Genomic DNA, 19,224 nt, shown 5'->3' on the forward strand with positions numbered 1-19,224 from the left:
ACATGATCGCGGTGTACCGGCGGTATAGGGAAGCATCGCGCAGGGAGGGGGCTCCCTGCGGGCTTCCCTGAGACCCCCGGAGCAACGCGATGTGATCGCGTTGCTCCGAGGGTCTCCTACCTCCCTCCTCGCCGCAAGTCCCGGATCCAATATGGCCGCGGCATCCGGGTCCTGCAGGGAGGGAGGTGGCTTACCGAGTGCCTGCTCAGAGCAGACACTTGGTAAGCCTGCAGCCCTGCACAGCAGATCGCAGATCTGGCAGAGTGCTGTGCACACTGCCAGATCAATGATCTGTGATGTCCCCCCCTGGGACAAAGTAAAAAAGTAAAAAAAAAAATTCCCCACATGTGTAAAAAAATAAATAAAAAAAATATCCTAAATAAAGAAAAAAAAATATTATTCCCATAAATACATTTCTTTTGCTAAATAAAATAAAAAAAACAATAAAAGTACACATATTTAGTATCGCCGCGTCCGTAACGACCCAACCTATAATACTGCCCCACTAGTTAACCCCTTCAGTAAACACCGTACGAAAAAGGAAAAAAAAAACGAGGCAAAAAACAACGCTTTATTATCATACCGCCGAACAAAAAGTGGAATAACACGCAATCAAAAAGACGCATATAAATAACCATGGTACCGCTGAAAACATCATCTTGTCCCTCAAAAAACGAGCCAAAATACAGCATCATCAGCAAAAAAATAAAAAAGTTATAGTCCTGAGAATAAAGCGATACCAAAATAATTATTTTTTCTATAAAATAGTTTTTATCGTATAAAAGCGCCAAAACATAAAAAAAATGGTATAAATGAGATATCGCTGTAATCGTACTGACTTGACGAATAAAACTGCTTTATCAATTTTACCAAACGCGGAACGGTATAAACGCCTCCCCCAAAATAAATTCATGAATAGCTGGTTTTTGATCACTCTGCCTCACAAAAATCGGAATAAAAAGCGATCAAAAAATACCACATGTCCAAAAATGTTACCAATAAAAACGTCAACTCGTCCCGCAAAAAACAAGATCTCACATGACTCTGTGGACCCAAATATGGAAAAATTGCAGCTCTCAAAATGTGGTAACGCAAAAAATATTTTTTGCAATGAAAAGCGTCTTTCAGTGTGTGACGGCTGCCAATCATAAAAATCCGCTAAAAAACCCGCTAAAAAAGTAAATCAAACCCCCCTTCATCACCCCCTTAGTTTAGGAAAAATAAAAAAATTAAAAAATGTATTTCCATTTTCCCATTAGGGTTAGGGTTAGGGTTAGGGCTAGAGTTAGGACTAGAGTTAGGGCTAGGGTTAGGGCAAGGGTTAGGACTAGGGTTAGGGTTAGGGTTAGGGCTAGGGTTAGGGCTAGGGTTGGGGCTAGGGTTGGGGCTAGGGTTAGGGTTAGGGCTAGGGCTAGAGTTGGGGCTAGGGTTAGGGCTAGGGTTAGGGCTAGAGTTAGGGCTAGGGTTGGGGCTAGGGTTAGGGTTAGGGCTAGGGCTAGAGTTGGGGCTAGGGTTAGGGCTAGGGTTAGGGCTAGTGTTACGGCTAGTGTTAGGGCTAGTGATAGGGCTAGGGTTATTGCTAGGGTTAGGGCTAGGGTTAGGGTTGGGGCCAGGGTTGGGGCTACAGTTAGGGTTGGGGCTAAAGATAGGGTTAGGGTTTGGATTACATTTACGGTTGGGAATAGGGTTGGGTGTGTCTGGGTTAGAGGAGTGGTTAGGGTTACTGTTGGGATTAGGGTAAGGGGTGTGTTTGGATTAGGGTTTCAGTTATAATTGGGGGGTTTCCACTGTTTAGGCACATCAGGGGCTCTCCAAACGGGACATGGCATCCAATCTGAATTCCAGCCAATTCTGCGTTGAAAAAGGAAAACAGTGCTCCTTCCCTTCAGAGCTCTCCCGTGTGCCCAAACAGGGGTTTACCCCAACATATGGGGTATCAGCGTACTCAGGACAAATTGGACATCATCTTTTAGGGTCCAATTTCTCCTGCTACCCTTGGGAAAATACAAAACTGGGGGCCAAAAAATAAGTTTTGTGGGAAAAAAAAGATTTTTTATTTTCACGGCTCTGCGTTGTAAACTGTAGTGAAACACTTGGGGGTTCAAAGTTCTCACAACACATCTAGATAAGTTCCTTGGGGGGTCTAGTTTCCGATATGGGGTCACTTGTGGGGGGTTTATACTGTTTGGGTACATCAGGGGCTCTGCAAATGCAACGTGACGCCTGCAGACCAATCCATTTAAGTCTGCATTCCAAATGGCGCTCCTTCCCTTCCGAGCTCTGTCATGCGCCCAAACAGTGGTTCCCCCCCACATTTGGAGTATCAGCGTACTCAGGACAAATTGGACAACAACTTTTGGGGTCCAATTTATCCTGATACCCCTGTGAAAATACAAAACTGGGGGCTAAAAAATCAATTTTGTGAAAAAAAAAAGAATTTTTATTTTCACGGCTCTGCGTTATAAACTGTAGTGAAACACTTGGGGGTTCAAAGCTCTCACAACACATCTAGATAAGTTCCTTTGGGGGTCTAGTTTCCAATATGGGGTCACTTGTGGGGGGTTTGTACTGTTTGGGTACATCAGGGGCTCTGCAAATGCAACGTGACGCCTGCAGACCAATCCATTTAAGTCTGCATTCCAAATGGCGCTCCTTCCCTTCCGAGCTCTGTCATGCGCCCAAACAGTGGTTCCCCCCAACATATGGGGTATCAGCGTACTCAGGACAAATTGGACAACAATGATTGGGGTCCAATTTATCCTGATACCCTTGTGAAAATACAAAACTTGGGGCTAAAAAATCATTTTTGTGAAAAAAAAAAGAATTTTTATTTTCACGACTCTGCATTATAAACTGTAGTGAAACACTTGGGGGTTCAAAGCTCTCAAAACACATCTAGATAAGTTCCTTAGGGGGTCTACTTTCCAAAATGGTGTCACTTGTGGGGGTTTTTAATGTTTAGGCACATCAGGGGCTCTCCAAACGCAACATGGCATCCCATCTTAATTCCAGTCAATTTTGCATTGAAAAGTAAAATAGCGCTCCTTCCATTCCGAGCTCTGCTATGCGCCCAAACAGTGGTTTACCCCCACATATGGGGTATCGTCGTACTCAGGACAAATTGCACAACAACTTTTGTGGTCCAATTTCTTCTCTTACCCTTGGGGAAATAAAAAAATGGGGGCGAAAACATCATTTTTGTGAAAAAATATGATTTTTATTTTTACGGCTCTGCATTATAAACTTCTGTGAAGCACTTGTTGGGTCAAAGTGCTCAACACACATCTAGATAAGTTCCTTAAGGGGTCTAATTTCCAAAATGGTGTCACTTGTGGGGGATTTCAATGTTTAGGCACATCAGGGGCTCTCCAAATGCAACATGGCGTCCCATCTCAATTCCAGTCAATTTTGCATTGAAAAGTCAAATGGCGCTCCTTTCCTTCCGAGCTCTGCCATGCGCCCAAACAGTGGTTTACCCCCACATATGGGGTATCAGCGTACTCAGGACAAATTGTACAACAAATTTTGGGGTCTATTTTCTCCTGTTACCCTTGGTAAAATAAAACAAATTGGAGCTGAAATAAATTTTGTGTGAAAAAAAGTTAAATGTTCATTTTTATTTAAACATTCCAAAAATTCCTGTGAAACACCTAAAGGGTTAATAAACTTCTTGAAAGTGGTTTTGAGTACCTTGAGGGGTGCAGTTTTTAGAATGGTGTCACACTTGGGTATTTTCTATCATATAGACCCCTCAAAATGACTTCAAATGAGATGTGGTCCCTAAAAAAAAAATGGTGTTGTAAAAATGAGAAATTGCTGGTCAACTTTTAACCCTTATAACTCCGTCTCCAAAAAAAATTTTGGTTCCAAAATTGTGCTGATGTAAAGTAGACATGTGGGAAATGTTACTTATTAAGTATTTTGTGTGACATATGTCTGTTATTTAAGGGCATAAAAATTCAAAGTTGGAAAATTGCGACATTTTCAAAATTTCCGCCAAATATTCGTTTTTTTCACAAATAAACGCAAGTTATATCGAATAAATTTTACCACTATCATGAAGTACAATATGTCACGAGAAAACTATGTCAGAATCGCCAAGATCCGTTGAAGCGTTCCAGAGTTATAACCTCATAAAGGGACAGTGGTCAGAATTGTAAAAATTGGCCCGGTCATTAACGTGCAAACCACCCTTGGGGGTGAAGGGGTTAAGAAGGCAGTTGAAGAAAAATGGGCTGCATGTTTGAGTCGCCAGAAGAAAGCCATTACTGCACAAATGCCACAAAGTATCTCCCCTTTAATATGCAAAACATTACAGAGACAAGCCTCAATACTTCTGGAACAAGGGAATTTGGAATGATGAGACCAGAATTGAACTTTTTGGATACAACCATAAACATTATATTGGGATAGAGCTCAACAAGGCCTATGATGAAAGAAACACCATTCCTACTGTAAAGCACAGAGGTGGGTCTCTGATGTTTTGAGGATGTGTGAGCTACAAAGACACAGGAAACATGGTCAAAGTTAAGGAAAGATGAATGCAGCACGTTATCAGCAAACACTGGTGGCAAATTTGCAATCATCAGCCCAGAAGCTGAGCACGTTCCAACATGACAGCGATCCAAAACACAAGGCCAAGTCAACCTGTCATTAGCTACAGCAGAACAAAGTGAAGGTTCTTGAGCGGCCATCTCAGTCTCCTGACCTCAATATTATTGATCCACTCTGGGGAGATCTCAAGCGTACAGTTCATGCTAGACAGCCCAAGAATTTACAGGAACTGGTGGCTTTTCGCCAAGAAGAGTGGGCACCTTTACCATCTGAGAAAATTAAGAACCTCATCCACAACTACCACAAAAGACTTCAAGCTGTCATTAATGTTAGAGGGGGCAACAAATGGTATTAAGAAATGGGGTATGTAAACTTTTGATCAGGGTCATTTGGATGTTTTGGGTTATCATTATGATTTAAAAAGAGAATACACAGTAGTTTGACACAAAATGGCTTCATCCAACCACTAACCATGAGTGGAGAAAAGTTTTGGTTCATAAGTTATAATTCATATTCTGTGAAAAAAAGGCCCAAGAAAGCAAAAATTCTGCAGGGGTATGTAAATTTTGAGCAAATCTGTGCAAGCTGGGTGAAAATGACAATTACTATGAAGCTGGTTATGACAGTCAACAATCACAGTAGAGTTACAACAATAAAACAACAGGGCCCTTATTCATGCTTGTGGGCAAGGAAAGCAGAAAGCTGCAATGCTTGTACGAGGATGGGTGTATTGAAAACATGAAACAAGGTAATAACTGTCAGATAGCCACACTTTAGGACCATAGCTATAAAACAAAAATGGGGGAATTCTCTCCAGCTTCTGAAAAGTAGTCCAAATTGACTTACTACTAGGATGAGCTCTATTACCTGCTTTGTGAAGCTTTTGCTTAGCACCCACCCACCATCCACATGACTAAGCAGCAAACAATGTAGGCACAATTCCCTTCCCCTCCATCTGCTCCAGCATTAGGGCTTTAACAAGTATCCGAGGCAGCAGCAGAGCCTACAGTAGATTTGACATGATAGGCCAAATGTTTTCTGTTTCTTCCTCCATTACGTTTGTATAGCTATTTTCCAAGACCTATAACTTTTTCATTTTTCTGTCCTTTGAATTGTGTGAGGGCTTGCTTTTTTGCATGGTGAACTTTTAATTTTATCTATACTAATTAATGGTAGATATGACTTTTTAATAACTTTTTATGAAGCAGCAAAATCGCTGGCAATGGCGGTCTGTGACCACTCTGAGACGGTGTCTGGTAGAAACAGCAGGTAGTTGACAACTATCTGGTTGTTAGTTATTAGCCACATAGAAAAAATAAACAATGCCAAATAACCCCTTTAAATGTGACTTAGTGGATAAATATTGCATCGCTCCAAAGTGCAATATTGTGGACTGTTTTTGAAAAAGTTATAAACAGCATCAAGAGGTAGCAAAGTGCCCATCCATATGGCCTAAAAAAAAGACACCAAAGACCCAATAACTGTCTCAGGAGATTAGAGATTTTATTGTGCAGACCAATAGTTTGCCATGGACCTTCAGAGAAGAGGACATCCAAACAAGATTTTGAGACCAACAACTTATGCATCCTTTCCCGGCCAGGAGCTGTGGTATGTGCTGACCATGAACTGGAGCAACAAAGAAACAGAAGGTGTTGTCTCTTCAGGTGACTAGTGCCAGCAAAAGGGAATACAACTAAATAATTTAGGAGTCACATACTGTATTATTTCTTGTGCATACACATGGCAACCTTTTTTGAAAAGACCCCCAACACTTTTAGAGAAAGTGCTCCACGGGTTATCATCCAACCTATGGATTGCTCTTCCTACGGCACTTCCATCAATCCCTAGGTAAAACCGGTTGTAGCAATAGTATAGCATAAATATATCTACACATATGTTCTGCATCTGTGAAATTTTTTAAATAATAGCATAAAAACACAATATTTTTTGGAGTCCACAAAATATTTATATGTTTATAATATTTCCATATTGCTCTTTGTTCAACATATTTATGTTTATATATGTTTGGCAAATTAGATATTTTTTGAGGTGAATGAACATAAATATTTTGCAGTCTGCCTTTCTGCAGAAACATTATGTTGTTTTGCTATTCTTATTTGCCCAATTACAGAAGTAATACCTAAACCACCAACTGTTCTTGGAACAGCTAGGATGTGCAGTGTTGCAAAACTGTAGCATGAAGTATAAACAATGGAACCCTATTGAATGAGAAGACAGACGGTCTAACTATGCCAGTCCCAGAGGCTTCAATCAAAGGAGAAACTGCTTCCTGAATAAACAAATACAGTGCACCTAATAAACTCTTTTTCTAATTACTGGTTGCATATTTATAAACCGAAGCAAATAAAATTCAAGAGTGCATTAATTATCTAATGGGGCCAGTAGTTTTCCCTTTAAAGTTGGACTGATTAAATATTAAAGTCTAGCATATGGAGAATGCCAGAAACCAAAAAGCATAAATGTGATAAAATGGGAGTGAGCCGTTACGATAACAACATTGTCTTTTTTTTTCCTAAAAGAAAACGATAATTAGAGCAGAAATGGTAGCAGAAAAAGTTAAAGTAATTCCAGTGAAACCTGACTTCTAAAGATGCATTTAGATAAAAAGATTTCACATTAAAGCAATGCCAAAAATATTTAGAGATTTCAGCTGCTACCTTTTCGCTACCTATTTTATTTAGAAAAGCTGTGAGCTCTGTAACTATTCTATGAAGTGAGATGATGTATCTTGACAAACTATGTCAGAAATGGCAGAAATATATTTGTCATTTTGAAGTCTTTGGAGATTTTTTTTTGTGATTTTTAAAATAAATAACTAGAAAGGGTGCATATAATAGTAGTGTATTTAGGTGTATTTAGTAATTTCAACATAATGAATAAAGCTTTCTACAAATGAGCATGAGCATATCAGCTGAAAAAATGGGAAATTTTAAAGTGCTTTATGGAATGCTTAGGTTCATTAGGGAAGCTATGTCATGAACGTATTTTTCTTCTAAAAGAACTTAACATAAATCTATAAGAGATTGTGCTTCAATAGAAGAATTCAGTGCTATAAAAGGAATTCAAATACTGTATTTTTTTTCTCGTGGTTGTGAAAAAGAGTGAGAAGTTGTCTGACATTTTACATGAAGACTTTTAAGAGTCATTATAAAATGTACTATTGTTGAGCGCTATTTTATGCTGTGGTAGTTTAGACAGATACGAAAGAAAGGGCTAGCAGCTGGCCAGCCACATTTATGGCAGGACTTGTTAGTTAGGAACTTTGGTAGTTGTTCTGAAAAAGGGTATTTAATGTGAGAACATGGAGGAGGAGACATCTGTAGCCACAATGAAGAGTGTGTGACAGGAAGAAGCAGAATAGACATAGCAAGATTTTGTAACTGGATCAAGTGGCAGAAAAATGCAGCTGGAACATTCTGGACCTTGTGGGTTGAAGTGGATTAGAGACAGGAGAGTTGAGCCACACTGGATATGGCCAGAATCCCAAAGGAGATAATGCTGTGCATTAGTGAGTCATCCTGAGACTGCATAAGTGAAGTGGGGCTGAAGAGAAAGTGACTTAAAGGAAAGGTGCCGCATTTTATTTTTTGTATTAAAAATAATTGTTTATATAAACAACTATTTTTCATACAAACTTCCTTTTTTTAACTTTAACATTTTTTTTATTATTCATTTTTTTAAGCCACTGGGCGCCGCCATTTTGCTTTGCAGGAGTGTAAGTGAAGCTGCACGTCACTTACACTCTGCATTTACGGCAGCCCAGGGCATAGAGATCTGCGGTCGGCTCCCGACTCTATACCTAGCATTATAAGCTGCTTTCTGCTCTGGTCTGGCCACGCCCCCTGAGCCGTCCTGCACAGAAGAGGCAGGAGATCAGTGCCATCTTCCTGGAGCTCACACTGCAGCTGTGAGCTCCAGCTCCCAGGATAATCGCAGGAGCCCTGCAGCTATAGGAGGAGGAGGAGAAGACCAAGGAGGGGAGGGAGAAGAAAGGACTCAGCAGGGAGCCGTAAGTATCAGTGGGGAGGGGGAGAGGGAATCTATTCCTATCCCTTGTGGTGCTGACTCTGAGCAGTGTATCTCCTCCCATGTGTGTTACTGTCTGCTGAGCTGTGTATCTTATCCTCTCCTGTGTGATACTGACTGAGCTGTGCATCTAATCCTCTCCTGTGTGATACTGACTGAGCTGTGTATCTAATCCTCTCCTGTGTGATACTGTCTGAGCTGTGTACCTAATCCTCTCCTGCGTGATACTGACTGAGCTGTGTATCTAATCCTCTCCTGTGTGATACTGACTGAGCTGTGTATCTAATCCTCTCCTGTGTGATACTGACTGAGCTGTGTATCTAATCCTCTCCTGTGTGATACTGACTGAGCTGTGTATCTAATCCTCTCCTGTGTGATACTGACTGAGCTGTGTATCTAATCCTCTCCTGTGTGATACTGTCTGAGCTGTGTATCTAATCCTCTCCTGTGTGATGCTGTCTGAGCTGTGTATCTAATCCTCTCCTGTGTGATAGTCTGCTGAGCCATGTATCTAATCCTATCCTGTGTGATACTGACTGCTGAGCCATGTATCTAATCCTTTCCTGTGTGATACTGTGCTGAGCTGTGTACCTAATCCTCTCCTGTGTGATACTGTCTGCTGAGCCATGCATCTAATCCTATCCTGTGTGATACTGTCTGCTGAGCCGTGTATCTAATCCTCTCCTGTGTGATACTGTCTGAGCTGTGTATCTAATCCTCTCCTGTGTGATAGTCTGCTGCGCAGTGTATCTAACCCTATCCTGTGTGATACTGACTGCTGAGCCATGTATCTAATCCTTTCCTGTGTGATACTGTCTGCTGAGCCATGCATCTAATCCTATCCTGTGTGATACTGTGCTGAGCCTTGTATCTAATCCTACCCTGTGTGATACTGTGCTGAGCCGTGTATCTAATCCTCTACTGTGGGATACTGTGTCCTGAGCCATGTATCTAATCCTATCCTGTGTGATACTGACTGAGCTGTGTATCTAATCCTCTCCTGTGTGATGCCGTCTGCTGAGCCATGTATCTAATCCTATCCTATGTGATACTGTGCTGAGCCTTGTATCTAATCCTATCCTGTATTATACTGTCTGAGCTGTGTATCTAATCCTCTCCTGTGTGATAGTCTGCTGAGCCATGTATCTAATCCTATCCTGTGTGATACTGACTGCTGAGCCATGTATCTAATCCTTTCCTGTGTGATACTGTGCTGAGCTGTGTATCTAATCCTCTCCTATGTTATACTGTCTGCTGAGCCATGCATCTAATCCTATCCTGTGTGATACTGTGCTGAGCCGTGTATCTAATCCTCTACTGTGGGATACTGTGTGCTGAGCCATGTATCTAATCCTATCCTGTGTGATACTGACTGAGCTGTGTATCTAATCCTCTCCTGTGTGATGCCGTCTGCTGAGCCATGTATCTAATCCTATCCTATGTGATACTGTGCTGAGCCTCGTATCTAATCCTATCCTGTATGATACTGACTGAGCTGTGTATCTAATCCTCTCCTATGCAGTCCTCTCCCCCGTTATGTGTGATCTATATGGCGGCGTTCTGTGAGAAGTATATGGCGGTAAGATGTGATGTATATGGTGGTATTATGTGTGATCTATATGGCGATATGTGAGAACACTGGTGGTATTATGTGAGATCTATATGGTGGTATTATGTGTGCTCTATATGGCGGTATTATGTGAGATCTATATGGCGGTATGCTCTATATGGCGGTATTATGTGTGCTCTATATGGCGGTATTATGTGTGCTCTATATGGCAGTATTATGTGTGCTCTATATGGCGGTATTATGTGTGCTCTATATGGCGGTATTATGTGTGCTCTATATGGCAGTATTATGTGAGATCTATATGGCGTCGTTATGTGAGAAGTATATGGCGGTACTATGTGATGTATATGGCGGTATTATGTTTGATATATATGGCGGTATTATGTGTGATCTATATGGCGGTATTATGTGAGATCTATATGGCGGTATGCTCTATATGGCTGTATTATGTGTGCTCTATATGGCGGTATTATGTGTGCTCTATATGGCGGTATTATGTGTGCTCTATATGGCGGTATTATGTGTGCTCTATATGGCAGTATTGTGTGCTCTATATGGCGGTATTATGTGTGCTCTATATGGCAGTATTATGTGTGCTCTATATGGCAGTATTATGTGAGATCTATATGGCGTCGTTATGTGAGAAGTATATGGCGGTACTATGTGATGTATATGGCGGTATTATGTTTGATATATATGGCGGTATTATGTGTGATCTATATGGCGATATGTGAGAACACTGGTGGTATTATGTGAGATCTATATGACGGTATTGTGTGAAGTATATTGTGGTATTGTGTGCTCTGTATTATGTGTGCTCTATATGGTGGTATTATGTGTGCTCTATATGGCGGTATTATTTGAGATCTATATGGCGGTATGCTCTATATGGCGGTATTATGTGTGCTCTATATGGCGGTATTATGTGTGCTCTATATGGCGGTATTATGTGAGAACACTCTGGCGTCGTTATTTGCGATGGTATTATGTGAGAACTATAGGACAGTATTATGTGTGCTCTATACGGCGGTATTATGAGTGATCTATATGGCAGTATTATGTGAGAACACTATGGAAGTATTATCTGCAGAAAGGGGACCAAATCTAGGGTTCCGGTTGAGCAGCTGCACGCGGGTCTGGGGTAATAGAGGGGGCAGCATGACCTCCAGTTAGGTGCCTTCAGGGGAGGGCTGGTAAGGCAGCTGAAGAGAGGGGTCTCATGTTTATCGTTACTATATGGCTACATTTCCTTCCCAGCATCACCCCGGACTGCGCCTGTCACCTCGCTTTCACACATCGCCAGGACAGGATCTGAGGAGGGGAATGGGGTCTTTGCATGCAAAGCCTGGATCAGAACAGGCCATCAATCAGCAGAAATGTTTCCTGGATTTCTGAGGAGACGGTCCATCCATGTGTATAAAAGACAGCACTCTATGTACAATCCCTGGCTGCTCCGCACACTGAACAGGGTGCCCCCCATAGACCAGCACACTGCTCTCCTGAAATACTCTGTGCTGCTGTCACCCTGCTCCCTCCACCATATATCTCCCAGAATCCTTGCTGCCTGCCATCTTCGGTGACTGTCTACTTGTCAGTATAACTTTGCAGTCACCAACAAAATGGCTGCACACTGTGTTCCTGAATCCTCTCATCCCCTAGCAAACACCAGAAGGGGAGGAGAGGAGTGACATCACACCCATGTCAGCAGACTCAGCCCATAATTACTGCAGTGCAGTAATGTGAGCTAGTTGTACACTAGGTTTTTGTCAAATTTCATTAGCTGCTCCCCCTAGTGTTTAAAAGTGGAAATGCCAAACCTTTTAAAATTATTTTTCATATTTTACTAAATTAAAAACAAATGATAATATTTTTTAAGAAAATGTAAACATTAATTCTTTACATTTTTTCAATCGCTGGGAAATTTTTTTTTTTTATGGCACCTTCCCTTTAAAGTGTAAGCCATACTTGGGAGTTACAATGCCTTGGAAAAGTATTCATACCACATGAGCTTTTCCGCACTTGTCATTACACCCACAAACATGAATGTGTTTTATTGGGATTTTATCTGATCTGCCTACACAATCGGCCAGCAATTATGCCGATATATTATCACACATTTATCATGAATGACATCTAGGTATCTCTCACAGCAAAACTGCCAGCCCCTGATGATTTATGGCAGGAATAAATTAGTGAAGAAAAACAAGGGGCAAAATATCCTGCTTAGATAATATAGGATAGAGTGTTGTATACAAGGCATTATGGACCTGTAGAAGCACTAAACAGCTGTAGTCCATCAGGGCTTTTGTCTTTTCTTGTTAAACTCCCCTGTCACCTGCTCAACCTCACCTTATCCTGTTATCCGCTTAAAGAAGTAAAGGACTTGTTCTTCAACTATTCTGTGGGAGCTGCAATTTCTTCTTTCCTCCTTTACTGGTTACCTTGCATGTGTTAAAGCTGTGCACCACCCAGAAGCGATCCTCTAAAGAAGTTCTATGAAGCAAATTGGGTTGATTGACACACATGAAGAGTTAGAAATTGTGCTCCTACTCCTCCACTGAAGATTCCTATCAACTTCATCTAAGTATATCTCACAGTTAAACTGCCAGCCCCTGATGATTTTTAGCAGGAATAAATTAGTGAAGAAGTGCAAAGGGCAAGATATCCAGCTTAGGTGATATAGGTCAGAGGGTCCAGCATAACTGTTAGAGGGAATTGCTACCTGAATATCTTTATACAGTGATAGCTTAGCTGTATATACCATGCAGGTTTAGCTATCATTTTAGGAATCAGTAGCTAGAACTTAGCTAGCTAAGTGTTGCCAACGCAAATTTAATATATTATTTCACCAATCTGAGGTTTATGCTTAAATGACTGCTAAAACCATTATCTAACACCAACTGTACTAGTCCAATAGAAACAGATCTATCAAGGGTAATCCAATATGTAATTGTGAAGGTCAATTTCCTCCAGGATATAAAAAATGAGTAGTAGCTCCAACAAAAACTGCACATACTAATAGCAGTAAGAAGGAAATTTGATTTAGGAATTGTCCAAATTGGTTAAGGAAGTTCATAAACTAGGAGATCCCACTGCATCTATAGCAATTTAATTAGGGTAATACATAACTAGGGTTGAGCGAAACGGATCGTTCATTTTCATAAGTCGCCGACTTTTGGCAAAGTCGGCGTCTCATGAAACCGAGCCGATCCCTGTGTGGGGTCTGCCATGCGGTACGCGACTTTCGCGCCAAAGTCGAGTTTCAATGACGCTAAAAGCGCCATTTCTCAGCCAATGAAGGTGGACGCAGAGTGTGGGCAGCGTGATGACATAGATCTCAGTCCCCACCATCTTAGAGAAGGGCATTGCAGTGATTGGCTTGCTTTCTGCGGCGTCACAGGGGCTATAAAGGGGCGTTCCCGCCGACCGCCATCTTACTGCTGCTGATCTGAGTGAAGGGAGAGGTTGCTGCAACTTCTTCGGAAGCAGGGATAGTGATAGGCAGGGTACATAAAGCTACAAACCGCTTGTGCTGTAGCGATTTCCACTGTCCAATACCACCTTTTGTTTGCAGGACAGTGGAAGCTACATTTTTTTTTCCTCAGCACTGTAGCTCATTGGGCTGCCCTAGAAGGCTCCCTGACCCTGATAGCTGCGTTGCTGTGCCTGTGTGTACGCCACTGTGTAAACCAACTGCTTTTTTCAAAGCACAAATCCTGTTTTTCCTTCCTTTCTGCACAGCTATCTTGTGTGTTTGTCCACACTTTTGTGTGCAGCAGTCCTTTTCAGCTGCCTGCCCTACTTTTCTGAGATAACTGCAGGGAGATAAATATTGTCAAGTCTGCCTCCGTGCCATTGCTGTGTGTGGCATCTCTCTCTCATTGTGTGGCACTGAAAACACTGTGTAATACTTGTCCTTTTTTTTTTTTTTTCTAAATTCTCCCTTTTCCAAAAAAAAAATTAGTGGGAGATAAATATTGTCAAGTCTGACTCAGTGCCATTGCTGTGTGTGGCATCTCGCTCTCATTGTGTGGCACTGAATACACTGTGTAATACTTGTCCTTTTTTTTTTTTTTCCTAAATTCTCCCTTTTCCAAAAAAAAAAATTAGTGGGAGATAAATATTGTCAAGTCTGCCTCCGTGCCATTGCTGTGTGTGGCATCTCTCTCTCATTGTGTGGCACTGAAAACACTGTGTAATACTTGTCCTTTTTTTTTTTTTTCTTTCCTAAATTCTCCCTGTTCCAAAAAAAAAAATAGTGGGAGATAAATATTGTCAAGTCTGACTCCGTGCCATTGCTGTGTGTGGCATCTCTCTCTCATTGTGTGGCACCGAAAACACTGTGTAATACTGGGCCTTTTTTTTTTTTTTTTTTTTTTTTTTGGGTAAATTCTCCCAGAAAAAAAAAAAATAGTGGGAGATTAAGATTGGCATTTCTGCTTGAGTGCTGGGCCTGTGTGTGCCATCTGTCTCAAATTATTGGGCCACAGAAAACCTAGTGTGTAACATTGGGCCTGATTTTCCTTTGAGTGTCAGGCACCTATAAAGGTATATATAAATCCTACAGAAGTTTGAGTTCACCTTATAAGTTGTTTTACAGTAACAAATAGTGTTACTTTGGTTACGTTTTGCAAGCAATGAGGAAGTCTAGTGGAAGAGGTCGTGGCCGTGGGCGGTCATTGTCAGCTGGTAATGATGGTAGTGGTGGTGGAGCATCAGGTGGTCGTGGTAAAAGCAGTACAGCACCTAAGTCTCGAGTTGTTGAGCCAGGTTCCTTGTCTGGCTACACAAGGCCTCGAACGCTCTCTTTTCTGGGAGTAGGAAAACCACTTTTGAAGCCGGAGCAGCAGGAACAAGTATTGGCTTTCATTGCCTCTAGCTCTTTCGCCTCCTCCTCGGAAAGTGCCAAATGTCAGAGCAGTGCATCGTCAGTGGATGCTCCCGGTCAGGGACAAGTCGCTTCCTTGTCTTCTTCACCCAGAACAAGAGAGAAGGATGCGTCAGGAGACACAACGGGTTACTCCATGGAGCTCTTTACACATACTGTTCCTGGGTTAGACAGTGAAACAGTTAACAGGCCATGTCCATTAGAAGTTGAATCGGACATGGAGTGCACAGATCCACAGCCAGATTACTATGCTGTTCCTTTGACTCAGACCAGAACATTGCCCTCGCAGTGTACTGAGGCAGAATCAAACCCAGCGGAGACTATGGTGCCCCGTCACGGACGCTATACCACCGGCTTACACGGTGACACAGACGAAATCGCACACGACATAGAAGAGGAGGTCATAGATGACCCAGTTGTGGACCCCGATTGGCAGCCATTGGGGGAACAGGGTGCAGGCGGCAGTAGTTCTGAAGCGGAGGAGGAGGAGCCGCAGCAGGCATCAACATCACAACAGGTTCCATCTATTGGGCCTGTATCTGGCCAAAAACGCGTGGCAAAACCAAAACCAGTTGGAGGACAGCATGGCCATCCGGTTAAAGAAGCTCAGTCTGCAATGCCTGAAAAGGTATCGGATAGTAGAAAGAGTGCAGTCTGGCATTTTTTTAAACAACATCCAAATGATCAGCGCAAAGTCATCTGTCAAAAATGTTCAACAACCTTAAGCAGAGGTCAGAATCTTAAAAGTCTAAATACAAGTTGCATGCATAGACATTTATCCACCATGCATTTGCAAGCCTGGACTAACTACCAAACGTCCCTAAAGGTTGCAGCACCCTCGCCCAATGAAGCTAGTCAGCAACGCTACATCCCTTCCCTCCCTGTAAGCCGACCATTTCCCACACCACCTGCAGTATCTGTGCAGCTTTCGTCGCCAGGCCAAAGCAGTCAGGGAATCACCAGGTTAGTAGTAGGAAACACTGCATGTAGGGCACAGGCAAGAATACCATCTCCAACCCTCTCTCAGTCACCCATGTCCACCGGCACCACCGCTAGTTCCACGATCTCCAGCTCTCCAGTCCAGCTCACCCTACATGAGACTCTTGTTATTAAAAGGAAGTACTCATCCTCGCATCCGCGTACACAGGGTTTGAACGCCCACATTGCTAGACTAATCTCATTAGAGATGATGCCCTACCGGTTAGTTGAAAGCAAAGCTTTCAAAGCGCTGATGGACTACGCTGTACCACGCTACGAGCTACCCAGTCGGCACTTCTTTTCTAGAAAAGCCATCCCAGCCCTTCAACAGCATGTTAAAGACCGCATCGTCCATGCACTCAGGCAGTCTGTGACTACAAAGGTGCACCTGACAACAGATGCATGGACCAGTAGGCATGGCCAGGGACGTTACGTGTCCATCACGGCACACTGGGTGAATGTGGTGGATGCAGGGTCCACAGGGGACAGCAATATTGGGACAGTTTTGCCTAGTCCACGGGCAAGGAAAGAGTTGGCTGTAGGCGTTCGCCCCCCCTCCTCCTCTTCCTCCTCCTCATGCAGAAGCGAGAGCTCATCCACACACCCCAGTCGCACATCCACTCCATCCGCAGCTGCCACTGTTGCACACCAGGTGTGCCATTATGGGACAGCTAGTGGCAAGCGTCAGCAGGCTGTATTGGCAATGAAGTGTTTGGGCGACAACAGACACACCGCGGAAGTTCTGTCTGAGTTCTTGCAGAATGAAACTCAGTCATGGCTGGGCACTGTACATCTTGAGGCAGGCAAGGTTGTGAGTGATAACGGATGGAATTTCATGGCTGCCATAGCCCTTTCCCAACTGAAACACATTCCTTGCCTGGCTCACACCTTAAACCTGGTGGTGCAGTGCTTCCTGAAAAGTTATCCGGGGTTACCCGACCTGCTCCTCAAAGTGCGCAGACTTTGCTCGCATATCCGCCATTCGCCCGTACACTCCAGCCGTATGCAGAACTATCAGCGGTCTTTGAACCTTCCCCAGCATCGCCTAATCATCGACATTTCAACAAGGTGGAACTCCACACTGCACATGCTTCAGAGACTGTGCGAACAGAGGCATGCTGTTATGTTTTTACCCTTCGCCACGACAGCACCCCACATGAGAGAGAGGGATCCGCCCATAGGAACAGGAAACCTACAGAATAAAAGGAGGCGGTCCCCTCTCCTCCTCAGTTTAGGTTTCCTGTTTCTATGGGAACCCGAAGTACCTGCAGTTGAAGAGGATTCCTGGGCCATGCACCCGCCTGCGTCAGTCTCCATGCGAACGGCAGGGGCTGCGGTGCCAGAAGCAGCGGCGGGGGAGCCACTGTTTGCAGCCTCCCCCCTCGTCTGGTCGATCGCCATGGTCCGGGTTCGGTGCCGCTGGTCCGCCCGGCTCCATGAGGACGCGCGCGCTCAGCGGCTGGCTTCTTATCCAGCAGCCGCCGCATGGTAAGGAGGAGCGGCGCGTCTAACCCGGAAGTCGCTGGAACACTTCCGGGTTGGGTCCGGGGAGGCAGGAGATTCGGCGCCAGATTTAAAAGTGCAGCGCTAGCGTCGGCCGGTGTGTGTAAGTATGGCTTCACCGGCCGATGTAGCGCACTTGCCTGCAACAGAGCGGTCTCCCAGTAAGGAGACAAGCGCCAGGAGCAGCACCAAAAGTGGAGATCGATCCCAGGAAAAGCGATCTGCCACCAAACAGAAGGATCTTTCATCTAAGAATCCGCCTCCAGAACCGGTACCTGTCAGCTTCACTGGGTGAGTTTTAAAAGAGTCTCTTCCCATATGCTGATATATGTTCCTCCTGTATCCCCTTCCTCTAGACTAAGAAAAGGACACATAAAACCAAACACAGGGAATGTGCCTTATGTTTACAACCCCTCCCGGACTCATATACAAAGAGATTGTGTGCAGACTGCATCATATTGACCTTACGGCAAGAAAACGTAATGACTCCGTCTGACGTTAGAGCCATAATTCGCGAAGAAATGCAGGGTCTGGCGCATACAAGTAGCACCAGTACCCGTCAGCCTAGCAAGTCCCGATCTCCAATAAGCTCGGAGTCAGAGGTAGTACAAAAATCCTCTGATGAAGAGGAGTCCCAGCCAAGTTCATCGGAATATGAAGGAGGGCTTTGTCTACCAAATAGTAGTGTAGACAGTTTAATTAAAGCCGTCAGGGGCATGATGGGGTGCCCAGATGAGAAGGGAAAGAAGTCAGCGCAGGACATCATGTTTGCGGGGTTAGGACAAAGAAAACGAAGGTCCTTCCCCGCCATACCCACAATTAAGGAGCTGGTTAAAAAAGAGTAGGAGAAACAACATACAAGAGGATTCTTACCATCCTCTGCTAAAAGACGCTACCCCTTCAGTGATGAAGAACTTAATTCCTGGCAAAAGATACCAAAAGTTGATGCTGCAGTGGCTTCAACTTCTAAACAGTCGGTCTTGCCTGTGGAGGACTCAGGGACTCTAACTGATCCGTTAGACCGAAAAGCAGAAGCCTTACTTAAGAGGTCATGGGAGGCTAATACGGGGGCATTCAGACCAGCCATCTCTAGCACCTGTACTGCAAGGTCACTGCTAGTATGGACGGAGCAGCTGGAGGAACAAATTAGAAGTGGGGCTTCGAGAAATACAATTCTGTCGAAAATCCCTCTAATGAAAGATGCAGTAGCATTTCTAGCCGATGCGTCGGTGGATTCGCTACGCCTAACAACCAGGTCAGCCGGCCTAGTAAACACAGCCCGGCGAGCACTCTGGTTGAAAAATTGGAAAGGGGACGCACAGGCCAAGGCAAAACTTTGTGTGATCCCCTGCCAGGGTGAGTTCCTATTTGGGAAAACTCTGGACGAGCTCTTAAATAAGGCAGGAGAGCGGAAGAAAGGCTTCCCTAACCAGTACCTTCCCTCTTACAGGAGAGCTTTCAGGAGACGCCCCTTTACCAGGAACAAACCTACTGAACAAAGGGAGCGCTGGGAGACAAAGGATCCAAAACAAAGAGGTGCTCTGTTTTCCGGATCCTATAACCAAAAACGTAATAAGTACCGTTAATTATGACGTGGGCGGTAGATTCAAATATTTATTTTCTAAATGGCAGCTGATAACATCTAGTCTTTGGATTCTGGACATTATTGGAAACGGGTTAAAAT

The sequence above is a fragment of the Ranitomeya variabilis genome, chromosome 7, assembly GCF_051348905.1.
Source record: "Ranitomeya variabilis isolate aRanVar5 chromosome 7, aRanVar5.hap1, whole genome shotgun sequence".
NCBI classification, from domain to species: domain Eukaryota; kingdom Metazoa; phylum Chordata; class Amphibia; order Anura; family Dendrobatidae; genus Ranitomeya; species Ranitomeya variabilis.